This window comes from Anas acuta, chromosome 2, assembly GCF_963932015.1.
Source record: "Anas acuta chromosome 2, bAnaAcu1.1, whole genome shotgun sequence".
Lineage (NCBI taxonomy): Eukaryota > Metazoa > Chordata > Aves > Anseriformes > Anatidae > Anas > Anas acuta.
In genome coordinates, this window is record NC_088980.1 from 69,273,748 (window position 1) to 69,289,339 (window position 15,592).

Genomic DNA, 15,592 nt, shown 5'->3' on the forward strand with positions numbered 1-15,592 from the left:
TGCACTGCACTGCACGAGACACAACAGGTTTTAAGTCAACCACCTCCTACAACCTGCTAAAGACCAGAAACACATATATGCCATCTACATCTCCAGGTGATGCTAAGTTTAGATGACCATTGGATACTGTTCTCCCACTATTTTCAAGCAGAGACAAGAGATACAAGCTAGGTGTTCAATTTTACCTGGGGTGTTCTAATTCAATGTTTGCTGTAGATGCCGGAGTACCAGAAATCACTCAAACTGAGGCTTATTGCCTCCTGAAGGTGAAGGAAGAACCCAGCCTTAAGAAAAATACCTCTCTCCATCGCTGATGAACAAGTTGCTGCAGCCCTGTGCGCACACCCACCGGCTTATACCAGCTGGGCAGGTAGCCTCCAGGGTTGTTTGTGGAGCTCTAAATTCTGAAATACAGTGTTTGCTTATTGTTTTAGTTAGGTAAATTAGTTACAGCAGTAGACGGTGCTGGCAAGCAGGCAAAGCTGAGATCCTCACAGGAGAGCCAGCAGGGAAATTTTAAACAGCAGAACTACTTGTCAGTGGTATTCTTCAGTACGAGTTTTCATTCTATTTTGAAGTAAACACAGTGAAACTAACCTGTGGGAGGTGCTTCCTGCACACTGACAAAATGAAACAGCATCTGTCAATTTTCATAGAGTGCAGCACACATGCCAAACAAGAGCACAGAAATCCAGATCTACAATTTTTTATGGAATTCAGAAGTCCCTCAGCTTTATCAGATGAGTACAAGAAGCCTCCTCTGAAAAGACATCTCTCTATCTAATCTGAAAAAGATGCATACTAAAACCAAGAATTGCCTACACACTCACAAACATAAATCCCCCTTCATCCACAACCACATCCAGCTGCTGACCTTCTACGTTCCTTGTAATATAGCTTTTGCTCTGGGACTTTAAAAGCCTAGCAGGCATTTCAAAAGGATTTTACAAAGTACACAGGCCCGGCCTTGTAAAAGCTCATGAGGAATCCATGGAGGTCATCATGGAGCTTAGACAGTCTGCAAACAGCATAATCCACGTGAGGTGGTGAGGTAAGGAATGACCAAAGTCGGGCGGATAGGCCTGAAGACTTCTGCAGCAACTGGCTCCTCCAACAATGCTGTAGCCCCTGGAGGAAACGCCTGCTGATCTTCAAAGCTCTTCAGTGGGAACAGTCTTAAGTTTTCTGAACACAAGCATTCCGGTGGCAAGGCCACAAGCCTCGTACGCACACAGAGAAAAACAAAAAATCAAAGTAAACAAACAAAAAAAATCCGCTAAGGTTAATAACTGCAAATACCAGCAAGACTGACCCTCTATTCCACAATAAGCTGTCAGATCCACCCAGCAAAGTTTTGATGCTCCTCGGCACCACAGCCACAGGGATTAAGTAGCAGTTTACAATCTCTGCAGCTTTCTTTTGTCTATTACGGGCAGTGCTCCCCATGTGTGGACTTCTGGAATGCAATACTCAGTTGTTCAGCTTAAGAGGGATGCTGCAGCCTGTAGGTGCACAAGGTACCCACTGTAACTCCGCCAAGACCACTGCAGTGTAGACCCGTAGGCAGAATTTTAGGCACAGCCCTCAGCTGGCTGACGGGCTGCACAAGTGAGTATGAGTAATGGGGAGTCTGGACACCTGCACACTGCAAAGAATTGTAGGAAGTTTATTTCAGGAAAGCTGGGGAAAAAAAAAAAAAAAAAAAAAAAGGAAAACAGACAAAATTGTGAACAGGTTTCTTCACCAAGTGAAGTTTCAAGTTGCTATTCCTCCAGCCAAAAACGTCTGCTGCTGGTCCAAAATCATTCTTCTCTTCCAAAAAAACAATTTCACTGCTAGTGCTTCACACATTACCATCAAACAGATGACACAGACAATTCTTCCCACAATTTATGTATGAAAAGGGCAGCTTATTTCCTTCTGCTCACTCCCATTGACATGTAAGATTGCACACCAAAACATTAATCTGGAACAAAGTAGCATGAATTATGCAAAGGTTCAACCCGATTCTCTAGTAGTTGCAGATGTTAACCATAGAAAAAAAATGACCAACAACACGTGCAAACAAAAATATCAACCAAGTGACCTGTGCATCCACTCATAGCCACCCCAGTTCTACAGCAGAAGAGCAACAGTTCGCTAAGTGGAGCCCTGACCAATTGCTTTCACATGTGCACACATAGCAAAGCAACACTAAAGTGTTAGAATCAAACTTGTGATACTGAAATTCATACTTATTTTCATGAGTGATGTTCTCACATGAACATTTTCTTGTTCATATACATACACACCCACACAGCCATTTTCCTTTAATTCTAAAAACGAAATCACCTTGCTTTACAGTTTTAAGCCAGTCCATATTATGGCAATATATACATGTTTACACTAATCTTGCTGAGGTCATTTAGGATCTATTCCATGACAAGAGGTAAACAAGAACAAAAGTGTTTTAAGAGAGCCAAAAGAAGAAACGATAATCATTGGAGGTGGTTCTTTGAATGGGGTGCAACTCTTTAAAGGTACAAACGGTATTGCTACCTAACTGACAGATCTCATCCTCCAAATTTCACAGAAAATGGATGTTAAGTCCAAGCAAAAGTAAAGGATGAAGAAAACCTCAATGCCAGAATTCACACTTTCAGTCAGATACTAAATAGCAGGAGCTATTTTCCACTTCCAGTTCAGACATTATTGCTCTGTATTGCTTTATAAGCCTTCTGAAGCTCAACTGTTCAGTATAAAGAGGTACGTGGGAAGAAATCAAGAAATTAGCAGCAGTCTCACCTGTTGAGCTGAGAAGTGCATATCTGAATGAGTTAAAACAAGAAACTAAAAGGAGAAAGCAAAAAAACCACCAGCCAAATAAATAATTTTTCACGGTAAGGTGAAAAACTTTTCTCAGCCTACCCACTCATTTCACACATGGTAATGTGGAAGTACCATTCTACCAAAAATTAGAAGACAGTCACCAGATTTGTTTCCCTTGTTCGTTCATCTGAACTTCAAACAGGGTTTCTGAAGCTAGAAGATTTTACCAGCCCAGCTTACTGACAGCTGAAGACAGAAAGGAGGCCTTTCCTCATTTGTTAGGGTCTTGCATGACATGGAGACTACGGAGGTAGACACTTCCATAAACAGAAGCAGCAGCAGCAACATGTTCAGCATATTTCACACCGAACTTGAAATGTTATTCAATACACATCTGACAGGAAAAAAAAAAAAAAAAGAAAAAGAAAAAAAAAAAAAGAAAGAAAGCTGGCAACTTCAAAAGTTCCTCAGCACATATAGCCCTTTAAAACTCCCTGAAAACACGAAAGCATGGATAATTTCTGAAATAGCAAGCTCTTTAAAATAAGCAAGCTCCTGAAAGGGTGGGGTAGTTGGGAGGGTTATCACACCTCTGGGGGAAGTCAGAGGCTCTATCTTGGCAGCATTTCATTCCTTCATATACCCTGGGGACTGATTAGTTCATGATAAGCAATTAGGCACCCCAGGGAGGGCAGTTAACTGTCTTACCAAAACAAAAAGGCTGCACAAATGTAAGTCTCACTAGATTAAAGAATCTGTATCTGAAGAACAGCAAATTTGTGTTTGTTCCCTTCTACTGGAACTAGCAAAGATTACATTTTGCCTACATATGGCACACACAGATCTTAGAAATCCCAAATTTGAGCACGTACTTGCTGCTAAATTGGTAACAAATGCTCTGAAGCATTTTCTTTCCCAAGACACCAGTGCTGTGATGCAGGAAAAAAGGGGGAGGGATGGAGGGGAGGAACACAGTAAATAGTGATTAGAAGACTTGAAATAGTAATCTCATTCAGTTAAATTTGTTTTCCTCATTGTTAAAATAGTGCCCAATCAAGGATAAGCTGCAGAAAGCGGAACCTGGAAAGGCCGTACGTGGGAGGCTCCTGCTTGCTGCGAGGCACCTATGTGTGTCATGATCCTGCCCATGTTAAACATTGATCTCCGGTGAAGCCGAGGGCCGAAGTCGCCTTTCACCTGCCAACTGATGTGAAAGCTCCAACAAGCACCAGAATGACGATGCTTCTGACTTACACCAGGCCCGGTATATTTCAAAGTACTGCGACAGCTTACAATATGAAGGAATGCTTTTCAGTAAGACGACCCCCTGTTCTTTTCTGTCCTTTTATCTTTTCTTAACAGTTTGCCATCCAGTGATAGGAGGGAACCCCAGCTGCATAGCCTGAGCTTTTATCTTCTGCTGACCATGCAACAACACAAAGCTCAGTGCTGGATTTCCTGCTGCTTGCCTAAAGGGGCTGTTCAGCTTGTTTAAATATTACTTGCCTTGGGAGCCTTGGAGTTGTGCCCAAGCACTGTACTGTATCTTCCCAGCATCCATTTCAGCATGTACTTTAAAGGTCTTTAGGTTCGATGTACTATGCTCTCCCTCGCTACAGGAGGAGCCTGATGCCTCGAGAAAAAAAGAAAACCCATACAACTCCTCCCTCTCTCGCCGTTCCCCCCATTAATCCCCATGCCTCATTCTGTCACACAGCTAGCAGAAGTCCCTCTTCATCCCAAAAGCATGCAAACATATTTAGTTCGGTACACTGAACCAATTACAACCAAGGCAAAGACATTCTGGTACGAACGGCCACAGCTAGGAAGAAATCAGATGCCATGTATCACGTACAGCAAGCTATCAATGCCCCGTCAGCCAACAACCGAGAAAGTACAACACCAGGAGCAGGCTTTTAGGCTGAGCTGTGGTAAAGCAGCCTCTTGTCATGCTAAATTTAAGAAGTCTCCACAGTGGATTTCAGAAGTAAGAATCTTCAAACGGGACCTTCTCAGAATTTGTGGATTTAACACAAAGTCACTTTCTTTCCTAGTTCAGCGTGGTGCTGAAAATAAACCGTGGCTTTTACAAAAGCAAGTAAGGACAATCAGCCTTTGCAGATTCTTTCAAAACCCCTCATTTTCACAATTACTGTGCCTCTGAGAGCCTGAGTTCTGGCTACAAGGTCAGCAGCAAGATAACCTTGGCCAACTGAGAAGATCTGCATCAGCCCAAGCAGGGCGCGAGGCGGCCACCCATGCAGCCACCCTGCAGGCCTCACTGCTAACCCGCCGATACGGATGGAGGAGGAGATGCAAATCCAGTTCAAAATCTATTTGTGGAAGTCATGAACACAGACGTGCCAATAAGAAAAAAACTAGCCAATACCGACTGCAAGAACTGACCTGTAAGAAGACGTCTCTCTGCTGAGATGCAGGAATACATGTCCCCCACACAAGCTGATTTAGAGCTACAGCTGCAAGGAAACTCAAGGTTAGAAGTGGAAAACCGTTTTTAATCCATTCTGCTTTGCCTCAGCCTGCAGAGTGCAGGCTGATTTAACCTGATGTAAGCCACGGCTGTCATTCAGAAGGAGAGACAAGCCAGTCCTCACTTCACCCCTCAGCTCCAGCTACACCTTCCCCCTCCAGCATTGTGCCAGTCCTGGCATTTGAACAGCCGCACAGTGATCTGGGATCATGGAATTGGTCACACTGTTTTGGGATGTGTGGTTTTTTGGGGGTTGTTTTTCTTTATATATGCACAGACATACAGTTTCATCAACAGCCTTCAAACAGGGTAGCTGAAGCATCGTCAAATTACACCCTCTATTTGAGTGCGGGATGAGAGACCTGAGCAAGAATGTTGTCTGTAACTCTATTCCTGTGGTGCAGCAGTACCAGGGAAAGATGAAAAGATGTCGGGGAACGAACTCACTGCCAGCTCCATCTGCAGTCCCTCCTCCTGCTCCTCCTCTCTCCCTTTGCTCCAGCTCGGAGTTCGTTTGCAGTCCTTCTGCCACTGAAGAAAACTCCTTCCACTTAAAAGTCTACCTGAAGTTCAGCTCTCCAATTAAACACAGTGAAAAGACTCTCACAATAAAATGAGCTACAACAATTAAAATGTCTGCACTGCATCTCTCCAAGGCATCCCTGGAAGAGGGCAGCAAGAGAACAGGAGCAGTCCCAGGCAGTCAGTTAGCCATTTTCTACTTGCCTGTCCAATCTCTCCCAGATCAAGGACTGGGTGTACCTTTTGTGCAGTGCTAAGCACAAAACAAACAGAAGTCTACAATATCTCCCTCTGGCCTCCCTCAAATTTTTCAGGGCTGAATAAAACTGTGTTTTCAACCTTTTTTTTGCTTGTAAACCTCTGTAAATGACCCCTTCCCCATGCACAAAGATGAAGTTATCCCCTTCCAAAAAAAGTACAACTCTTGCTTTGTTAAGCCACATCAGTAACAAAGCTGAAACAGTCTGCCACCACGTGCCACCACATGTCTCAACCAGAGCTACAGAGTACCTGGTAAGTAGGGCAAACGGCTCACCTGGAGTTCTCAGGTACTTTAGAAACAATATTTACAAACCTTGGACCCTTGGACTTAACATGCAGCGCGGTGGGAATGGCACACATGCTCCCACGCCAGCAGCTGACCACCTCCAGAGAGTGGCATTTATTGTACGGTGCATCACCTCAAGGGGATGGGGTGGGACAGAAGCGGAGAAAAGAAACCAAAGCTGCACGGAGAAAGGACGTGTTGCCTGGCTGCATGTCCTCAGGCGCTGCTAGCTCACATTGCTTGCACCATCTGATCGCTCAAAGCTAAACATGGAATGTAGGTAGCAAGTCATAACGCTGTGCAGGGCTGGAGACGTGACCCATCAGCTGTTTCTGCATTATAATTATTGCACTGGGGTACAGCAGGACCAAAAGTTTGCCTGCGCAGATTTCTGTGATGTTTTAATTTGTTAAAAATAACAATAGAGGCTGCATACCGCTCACAGATTTGAGATTACACTCGCTTTTCTGCAGGCCCAGCACACCCTGTTTAAGTCCTCAATCCTCCAGACAAGTGGAGGGACCAGAATTATTTTGCTTTAATCAAAACAGTATTAAGAAATCAGATTTCACAGGGCTGTGATCTCTCCTCCCCAAGACAGAAAGGAGTTTCTAAGGAAGAAAGCAGTACCCCTGAACCATCACACTCTGCATTTCTAAAGGGGACTTGGTCATTTCCCCTTCAAGCCACTTCTGCTCCTGTGCTTTCTCTCACTCTCATCTTATTTTTAAAGTTTCTGATAGTAATAAAAAAATATATATAAAAAAATAAAACCTTATTGCAATACCATCATTTCCTTGAATTATCATATTCCCTAGTGAACTGATTAATTTTCAGAGTGATCCTGACCCTCAGCTCCCATGGGCCTCAAGTGATGCAAACGGTTTCTTTCAGCTCTTCCTCCATTTTATTTTTGTCCTAACATGCACTAACTACAAGCACAGGGCTAGGTTTTGCAACCCTGGACTGAAAATGCAAATATCTTCACTGGTGCAGCTGGAAAGGAGCACTTAGATTTTAAGCAATTGGATTGTTACTCTAACATGTTCAGAGGAAAGCAAAGCCCAAACTGTACAAGTGATTTAAACCAATACCTATTCAACATGACTTACGGTTCAGGCTTTGCCCTACGAGTGAAGCTTCAGTTACTAAGAACACAATTTGTCACCCTTTGACATTAATTATAGTACGACAAGTCAGCAGAGAAACAACAAAAATTGTATTAAAGCAGACCAAGAACCTGTAGCAGTATGCGGACAAAGGGTCTATGTTAAACGAAATGTTACAGGCAACCTCGATAGCACGGTCCCTTTCCAAACAATTGCAGGCCAGAGGGATGCTTTCAAGATATTCACAGCTACTTAAAGCTCCCCATTTGAGCGTGGAGTCCCCCTGCTCACCCTTTCACCAAAACAACTGAACAAGCCCGTTAGCACTTCTAGATAAAGGTGTCTCCAAAGCAAAATGCTTTCGAGGGCTGAATGCAAAGGGATACTCCCCAAACTTCAAAGCTGCCATTTTTTGCAAGGGCAAAGACGTACCCAGATGCAAGGTGGCTATCAGGAAGACAGCACAGCAGCAAGCTACGAACATACCCTTGCAGGTCAGAAAAGCACACTCGTGGCTAATAGACCAGAACTTCTGTTAGCCCCAGAAAAGCACCCATCTCTAAGAAACCACTTCCTATCCGATCCTCCCCATCCCCTCCCAGGCAGCCTGCTCCCTCCTGCAATTCAGAACAACCAGGCAACTGATCTCTAACCATCCATCAGAAGAATTGGCTAATACAATGTCACCCGGCCTACCACATGAACAAAAACCACCAACGATCCGAGCCGGTGGTTAACTGCACGTTTTTGCTTTACCGAGGGTATTGCACCGAGGAGGGAGGCTTCCCTCGCCCTTCCACGGACGCTGCTCTCTCAGAAGTCCGCCCTGCCCAAACTCAGATTTACAAATACGTATACAAATACTCTACACATTTGCTTCCACCTGGTGGATTACCAGAGAGGGAGACGACGGCGTTTTTTAGAACAAACACGTAAACCCACCTCTAAAATTAGATGCATGGTAATTCTGTGGGCAACGGCGGAGGGGAAGAGTGGTTAGGGTTTTTGGGGGGAGGGAGGAGGTTCCAAGAAAAGGAATACAAAGCGCTATTTAACCCCTCTTCAAACTCTTTTTTTTTTTTTTTTCTCCCTTGGAAAGCAAACAAAAAAGTGATTTTTCTTTCGTTTTGATGAGTTTCTCAAAACAGAGATGGACAGAGCTAATCAATTCTGCTCCTGGGTGGTTAACGAGAATAAATGTCTTCAATCAAGTGTTTTGTCAAAGAATGTACAAAATACTCTTTCCGTTGTGTCTGCTTCCATAATCAAGCAATAAAGGAGTTATTTTTAAGGTATATATTAAAACACACACTATACACATATACCATATATAATCAAAACAAAAACATAAAGTAAAAATCCTGAACTGATTTATTAATTGCTAGCCTTAGCAATGGAAACCAGGGGTCCTTTTAACGCTTCAGCAAAACAAATGAAACAGATCAGGGAGTGTCCTGCAATACTCTTTGCTGCTAAACCCCTCGGACCTAGTTTCTAAAAACTACGATACCTGCAAATGCAGCTTTGCAGTCACTTCCAGTTCCGTTTTCATATGCATATTTTTACAGACAGCAGCCGCCTATGCCCTGTGCGTGCAGCACCGGTGGAATCGCATCCTCTGCGCTCGCAGCTCCTTCGTGCTCCTGGCTGGAAGTGAAGGTGGTGAAGGCTTCTGCAGCCTTCCTCTGTTTCCCTCTCACACCCACAGCAGCTCGGGAAGATGCAGGCAGGCCACTGCAAACCACACTGCAGGGCTCACCACAAATCAAGGCCTCGGCCTTGCAAATGAATTCATACCAACAGGCTCCTTCTACGGGAGAGACCCATCAACGTCAACAGAAGCTTCTAATCGGCATGGCTGAGAGGTCCCTGGGCAAGCTATGGTCTGCAAGGGTACAGGGCCTGTGCATCATCAGGCTTATTTATGTCACGTGCCCAGGTATTTATGAACTCCTGGGCCTCTGTTTTAATTTAAGAGACCAGCTGTGTTTGGCAAGGTGTGCAAAGCTCGCCAGACAACTTTCAAGCTACCCTTACTCCATATGGCACAGAAGTGCCTATAAAGCTCAACACATCCACGAGAAGCACATTTCCAACTTTCGCCAGCAAACCCCTCAAACAGAAGGTCTCTACCCCTATGTCACAGTGCAAGAGAAATATTTGGGCATTCACCACACTTTTCGCTAGTGGAAGAGCACACAAATATACAGGTACACAAGGCTGCTAACTTGATAAGGGGCTAGGTTGCCAACGTGAGTATTCACAGAGCTGAACCAACTTAATCCAGTCTGAGGTCAGAGGGACTAGAGGATGCTTGGCTTTCATCAGCCCTTTTTCCCCACACATATTACGACAGATGTTAGGCACAGAACACACCAGACTAAGCGTCAACGCTGACACCTCTGCTAGCTTATTCAACCATTAGCTGTAACTGCAACCTCCCACCCCCTTCCCAAATCGCAGTGCTCCCGCAGTAGTGCTTTAAGGACTAGAAAAAAGGTCAGGCTTTCTCCCCCTTTTTAGCTATTCTTGGTTTGTTTTGTCTTCTTTCTAATAAGAAAAGAGAGGTCACAAAAGAGAATTCAAAAGCTGAAGTTATTTTTCCCTTAGTTGCATTCTTAGAAATGACTGAAGGATTTTTTTTATTATTATTACTTGTTTTTCTTTCAAACAAAACAAATGTGGCCTGAAGCTAAACACCTGAAATGTGGTGTTTCAGTGCAAATGGTTAAAGCTTGGTAGAACTGTATGCAAGTGAAAACAGGGCTCATAATAAAGCTGCCTGGTGATCTCCAATTGAAAATACTCCCGGCAGCCCAGCTTCTTTCATGCAGAGGAATTTACCACCATTCTCCACTCGTGTTCCTCATGGCTCTCCCAGTATACCTGGAAATTAGGAAGCTAACTAAGCTCCCTAAAAACTGGTTAGGTCAGTCCCAGTCAACCCCATTCCTAACCAGCACAAGTGGACAAGTTTAACATCTTCTCAAAAGATGAAGTGAAGTCTTGGACTCCACTGGTGGAATTGCCATCAAACATCAAAAATATCTTTTTTCCCCAAGTCTAGTCGCTGTCATAGCCCCTCAGCCCAAGAGAGATTTTCAATGCATTTTTGGTGCTTGCTGACTTTAAGCCCATCGGGTAAACTCCACTCATGGTCGTTCACGAGTCAGAAAATGTTTGCTTGGAAAAACAAAGCAGAGCAAAGCTGCACTTCTCCCACAATCACTCGATTCCAAGAGCCATAGGCTTTAGCACTGCCAGTTTGCCATCTCACTAAGTGTCTTGCAATACTTGTTTTTGTAATCGTTTTCGATGCTGTCTACACAAAAAGCTATCTCGGAAGCCAGAAGAACTACATTCCTTACACATGGACCCTTTCCAGATTCACCCCAATACTTCCATGCTTAACGTCCTATACATTCATAGATCACTCCAGGCCCAGCAGTTAATTTGTTTTCAAGTTGCCTTAATTTTGAGGTTAAACACTTTTTAAACTTCTCCATCCCTGATGTTCCCTTAACTCTTTCAGGGAAGTCAGACTGCCTCCCAAATTCTCTCAGTTCACTGTTGCAATGATGCCACTACAGCATCCCGACTTGCCCTCTGAAAAACCAGAGCCAGCCTGCATTTCCATGCACGCAGAGTGCCATTTGCATTAAGTACTACATATGCAGCACTTTTCTTTCCAAGAACTTTTGAGTGAGAAGTCGCTCATTTTCCAGTTTTCCCTTTTCATCTCCTGCAGGACATGGACACTTCTTCCCCCTCTCTCCTCAACACCTCCATTCAGCACGACCACAGCTCGCGGCCCCCTCAGGAGATGGCAAGGCCTTCAGAGTGCCACTCAGTGGCTGTTAGCTACCAGCCTCACTGAGGTCTGGACAACACACAAAGCACACACACTCCTCCAAAAACTTTGAAGCCCAAAGGCAAATTCTCTGCCCATCCTCCTGAAGGCCAGGCAACATTAATGCTAGTAAAGGATGTCCCAGTAAGAGAAGTCCTCAGCTAGCTGTCTGGGGGCTCAAGACCTTGTCCTGCTGGCTGAGCCCCACATCCAGCTCACCACAGGCCTTACCTCTCTTTGACCTAATGCATGAATTACCACTGAGCACCACTAACGGTGGCTTGAATTCGCATGGACAGTGTGTGTGCCCTCTCCTCTTCCTCCGGCTATGCCACAGACATTCTGGGGCTCAACAGTACAAACTCAGAGTTACAGCAAGAAATAAACCGGTGGTCACTTCCCGAGGTCAGAGTGTACCTACAGATGCAGGCACACAGTGCAATGCGCAAACATTTATTTTCTCTGCATACTTAAACATCCTTGGAAAGCTTTTTTTAAGAAAAAGAAGAAAAGGAAGAACAAAAAAAGCCCAGTCCTTCCAATTTCTGTGCAAGGAGCAAGTCCTCCAATACTCCCTTTGTGTGCTTATGGCCCTGTAAGCCGCCAGAAATAGTTGAAGGATGGGGGGAGAAGAAAGATTTCTGTGATGAATCCTCCTTTTCAAAAGGTTTTAGAATTAATTGTATAATCAAATAGATGTAATGCATTGCTCAAATCAAGATGAAAACTCAAAATGTAAACTCTTTCAAAACTTGGTATGGCTTTAGGTTTTCTCCTTCTACTTATTTACAGTTTTGACAGGAGAAGATGAATCATTTCCCATGGAATAAAATGAGTTTTCAACTTCAAGACACAATATCATACAGGATCTTTGCATTCATAGCACAGACTCAATGGTACAAACACGAGGATGAATATCTGCAGGGTTCATAACCATACCTCTGCATCAAAAAGGTTACTGACCAATCTAACTGAAGGTTGTTTTCTTTTAATACATACAATTCAGTATCACTCAACCTGTAGTACTGATACCATTTTACATAGGAGACGAGAGGAGCCACATTTCTCCCTCAACCAGAAGCAGCAAGTGCACGGAAGTCAACACAAAACCAGTCAGAGATGCAAGAATCAGGCCTTCAGGATGGTGCGCTACTGTCTCCTGCATGGCTAATTTTGATGAGCTTGTTGAAGCCTTTAGCCAAGTGCTTTTTCATACCAACTCATCCATAGAGCAGAGACGATTAATCATCATTTATTACTCACCTTCTGGCAACACCCACTTTAAGCTAGGCACCATCCAGACTCATCAGGAAGACGGCCCCAGTCTGACGGCTCTGCGCTAAAAGGGAGCCATAAAAACGAGACCCGATCCCGATGGGCAGAGCACTACAGACACCAGCAGTACACCGCACGGCTACCAGGATCTGCCAGAATAAAGCTGCTCACAGGATACCTTAAGCACACATGCAATTCTTTCAAAAAGTGACAAGGTATGTAGTAAATACACCAGCTGTACCTACTTTCACTGCCTGCCAACTCCTACCGGTGTTACGGTACAAATAATTCTCATGAAAGGATTTTGCTGAAGAGAGATGGTGAATCTTCACAGACTTATCACAGCAGTTAAATGATCAGAGCACCTCACTCGGTTACAGTACATAGGAAAGTAGTTATTCTCTTCTTCTGGAGCATTAGTAACTTCTCAAACAAAGAAGCCTGATTGAGGCAGACAGTGAGGGGCTTATCAGCTTAGGAAATGGGAAGGATGGTCCAATTAACTGCCAAGCAGTCAGACATAATTCACTCTGACGAGGCCAATGAGAGACAAGTCAGAGAAATGCATGTCCTGTCCATTTATGTAACACCTAAACATTCCCCTGCTGCAAGCTCTCTCCTTCCGGGAGCTCTGCCTAAATGAGGAGCAGGCCACGGGAGGAAAATCCACTTGTATCCATCTGCACCTAATGGGCACCCTCTCTGATTTAGGAATCATCTCAGTGCTGTAGGAGGCACCGCCACTCACTAAACTGCTGGAACCAGGTGCTAGCAGCCATTACCAAGCAGACAGACAAAAAGCTTTGTGCAAGGCTATCTTGGGTCCGCACCACTGTGCTATCTTCGCATAGACCAGGGAAGGGAGCAAAAGGCAAACAAAACCTACCCCAGTCTAGGTAGACAGGCTTCATCTCCTTTTCCCAAACCACTTCTGCTAGCACAAAAAGAGTCAGAACGTTACTGAAAGTCATTTCACAACATTAAAAAAAAATAAAAAGAAAAAAGCTGTAGGCTATTCATACATAACAGCTGATTAAGAAAGCTGTGAATCCACCTCAGTGCTGATTTTCACGTCCTCTGCTGCGCTGAGTACACTGCTAGTGCTGGGTAAACAAAAGGAGGGCACAGAGAAAGAGGAAGGGCAGAAATTCTACGAAAGATGCTAGAATGAAAAGAGAAAGTTCTCAATGAATCACAGCTCGAGCTTGGGACCCAACCCATAGGAGGCAACAGATACTTGAAGTGGAGAGAGGAGAAAAAAGAAAAAAAAAAAAAAAAGGAGTCGATGAACCACTGATTCATAAATATGAGCTTTGTCTGACATGTATGGCAAGAGCAGCATCTTTGCTCTGCAACAACCGTGCATGCATGGGACCCAGCCCATCCTTCTACAGGCAACTTGTTCTGTGCAATCTTCTTCGTTGTTCAAAGCGCCAGACTTAAGACTGTCATGGTCAGCACCACAGGCTTTATGCTCTATGGGCAGGACTATAAAAAAAAACAGTTGTGGGGAATATTTATGTTACATATGGCACCATCCTATTTGTCAGCCGGTTACCAGGAGCTGAGGAATCCGCGCGGTACTGGTGAAGTCGCCTTGCGGCAGGGTGTTATAGCGAGCACGAACCAGACTATATATGGTATGTTTACTGAACGATTAGGCATAAACATGTTACAGGAGAAAGGATGTCTCGTATGAGACGCCGGGCTTGCTGCTGCAAGGCGAGCTGTCTCACTCGGAGAGCAGTTTGTCACATATTCCTCATACGCTCCTGGCTGCGGGTGCCAGTGAAACCTCTAGAAAACAGGAACAGGTTATGCTGCAAGTAATGATTAACTACGGGGAGTATCAGCCCGGCAAGCTCCACCCGCCAGCATTCCCCATCTCCTTGCTTCTCTTCCTCCCCCGCTACTTTTCGGCTCGGGCCGTCCGCAAGGCAGCCAGGCGGCGGGCACAAAGGCACACAGGGGCGCATGCCGCGCGGAGCGCTGCCTCTGCCGCGGGATGACGGGCACAGACAAGTGCACCCTCTCTTTCTTAAGAAACAGCTGGCAGCAGGCGAGCAAGCACTGCAACTCCCCGCCTGCCCCGCATGCGAGCCACGAGTCCGCGCAGGACTATTTCATAACGGGGGGGGGGGGAAATCCTGAAAGGGTAGAGGGAGGAGGGTGTACTAAAGATGCCTTAAAGTGCAGGAGAAGGTTCGTATCTGGCTTCAGAGTCCTGCCTAACCTGTTCTGTGGTATGTTTCGTTTAACTCTCGTTTTGTTGGTCTGGGTTGTGTTTTTTCTTTTTGGCAGCCAGAGCTGGGTTGCAGCCCCTTCTCTCCTCTGACACCTTTCACACTCCATCGCACTCCAGCACAAACATCGGCCCACGGACAGGAGACGCCAGAAAGCAAAATGCCCAGTCCGTCGCAGGCTGAAACTGGACACACAGTCTCTTTATGATAGGGAACTGGATCTTCCTTATCAACTCGTCAGGACCGCCAGCCCTCCAGCGCCAGACTTCCCGCCTTCGTCACTGCTTTTCTACGTTAGCAACTTCTGCAGCACCTCAAAAATAAAAACTATGCAAAGCAGTAAGGGGTGGGGAAACAAACAAAAAAAACAACCCCAAACCACACACCCAAAGGACTGCATGCCACAAAAATCTAACCAGAGTGCGGTGAGGGGCAGCAGCAGTGATCGCAGCATCAGTACCCACTTCCATCACTGCAGCAGATTTATTTCTTCCTTGTGAACAGTACACACAGGGTTAATGGATAGCCTGAAGACCAGAAATATACCAGCTAAGCAATGCAGGCATCAACTCAAAGCTGTGCGGGGTGGTTTTGACACGGGCTAAGCAGTTTCTTACTGATGGCAAGAACGTGTTTTTGCTCGGTAGCCATTTTAAGCAACAGTTGTAGTAATCATGGGAGCACCGTAACAAAAGAACCAGGGGCAAAAACATGGTAGAGAAACAAGGGCCCCTAAAAGCTCCGCAA

General features: G+C 45.0%; 1 protein-coding gene across 5 annotated transcripts in view; it reads right to left on the reverse strand.

Moving 5' to 3' along the window:
- The window catches only part of RREB1 (ras responsive element binding protein 1), a 123,654-nt gene that overhangs the window by 77,371 nt on the left and 30,691 nt on the right, over window positions 1-15,592 (reverse strand). Inside the window, exon 1 of one of the 5 annotated variants that reach the window (XM_068670786.1) lies at window positions 5,215-5,237. The exons of the other annotated variants lie outside the window; for them this stretch is intronic. The gene's annotated coding sequence lies outside the window, so the exon portion shown is untranslated. Of the gene's footprint in view, window positions 1-5,214; window positions 5,238-15,592 lie in introns of those variants that run through there. 5 annotated transcript variants of the gene reach the window in all.